We start from the raw sequence: 2,072 nt of genomic DNA on the forward strand, positions 1-2,072 counted from the left end.
ATGGGTGCATCCAATGATTGAAAGTCCCATATGTCCTGATTTACAGAGACATTTGCCTGCAAAAATGAAAGAGCTCCCACAGGGAAGAGTATCACCCTCAATAGCAGAACTGGTAAGCTAACACTTCTTATTTTCCTAGCCGCCTGAAGTCCATGCTTGAAGCAGAAAAGTTATCTAAGACTGACTGTCACGGTCAGAGGTATGAAAACATAATTGTGCGATTGTCCTGCTTGTTAGAAACATGAAGAGCCAATTAAAATCTATCTTGGTTAACTTAGATCAATAGGATAATTGATTACTGTACACCAATGAAAATATGCTTTTAACTTTCTGTAAAAGTGACAAAAATTTGGCGTCCATGAAACTTGGAAGTCAAGCCTGGGCTATCCGACTTGCCTTGAAGGCAGAATATGGATGAGCACAAACCATCAGGAAGTGAGGCCATTGCAGTGGTTCTCAACCTGTGGGTCCCCAGGTGTTTTGGCCTTCAGAAATCCCAGCCAATTAACCAGTTGTTAGGATTTCTGAGAGTTGAAGGCCAAAACATCTGTGGACTCACAGGTTGCGAACCATTGCTTTACACTGAGCTGTAAGTAGAGAGGATATATATGTGCACACTGGGGGAATCTTGACTTGAGAGCTGCATGTTAATCCGAACGACTGGAAGGAGAAGCGTGGAGCCACAAGACGAGGCTCCTTCTGCCAAGAGCTGGTCCGGATATTCAAAACCAGAGGGTAGGAGAAAGGAGGGAGCAGCCCCGTCTTAAAACAGCTTAACATCAGGAGAGAATGCTTCTGGAACATTTATTTACGGCATGACGGTAACAAGCAAGACAAACGTCAGCGTGCTGGAAGAAGTAACGACCCCCAGCATTGAAGTGATGGTCCTCGGCCATCAACTCCGCTGGACCGGCCACATTGTCTGGATGCCCGACCACCGTCTCCCAAAGCAGTTGCTCTACTCCGAACTCAAGAACGGAAAATGGAATGTTGGTGGACAGGAAAAGAGATTTAAAGATGGGCTCAAAGCCAACCTTAAAAACTCTGGCATAGACACTGAGAACTGGGAAGCCCTGGCCCTTGAGCGCTCCAGCTGGAGGTCAGCTGTGACCAGCAGTGCTGCAGAATTTGAAGAGGCACGAATCGAGGGAAGCGCATCAAGCCAACCCTGACCGAGACCACCTTCCACCTGGAAACCAATGCCCTCACTGTGGGAGAAGATGCAGGTCAAGAATCGGGCTCGACAGCCACCTACGGATCCACAAGAATACTGATCATGGAAGACTATCCTACTCGTCCAACGAGGGATCGCCTATGTAAGTAAGATGGGTGGCGCAATGGGTTTAAACCCTTGTGCCGGCAGAACTGAAGACCGACAAGTCGAAGGTTCGAATCCGGGGAGAGGGCGGGTGAGCTCCCTCTGTCAGCTCGAGCTCCCCACGCAGGGGCATGTGAGAAGACTCCCACAAAGATGGTAAAACACCAAAACATCCGGGCGTCCCCTGGGCAACGTCCTTGCAGACGGCCAATTCTCTCACACCAGTCGCTCCTGACACGAAAAAATAAATCTACCCGGCCTTTCTCCAACCCGGAGAGGCCTCAACATAGCCATACAGCCTGGCAAACTCACAGCAACCCATCTTAGCTGTAATTTCCAGTCAGGGAACGCTTGCGTTCGAGACCCACATCGGAGAAACGCCACAACAAACGCTGTATCCGCACCTTCCCCTTCTCCCCGCCACCCGAGGGATGGAAATGGGCCCAGTCCTAGGCCTTAAAGGGAAGCCCCGAGTGGAGGCGCCTCTCTCTCTCTCCTGCGCGAGGGGAGAAAATGGCGCCGGCGCTTCCCTGCCTGCCTGCCTGCCTGCCTTCCCCGTCTCCCTCCCTGGCGCGCGGCTCCCTGGCCCAGCGAGAGACAAAATGGCGCAGGCAAGAGGCGGCGAGGCGCGACGCGGGCTTCGGGGCCCCTAGCCAATGGGCCTCGAGGCGGGGGCGCCGGCCAGCCAATGGCAGCCGTGGGCGGCCTCTCCAGCCGGGGAGCCGTCCAATCGGATGCGAGGCTGGCGCTGGTG

Source organism: Anolis sagrei, chromosome 1 (genome assembly GCF_037176765.1).
Source record: "Anolis sagrei isolate rAnoSag1 chromosome 1, rAnoSag1.mat, whole genome shotgun sequence".
Classification (NCBI taxonomy): domain Eukaryota; kingdom Metazoa; phylum Chordata; class Lepidosauria; order Squamata; family Dactyloidae; genus Anolis; species Anolis sagrei.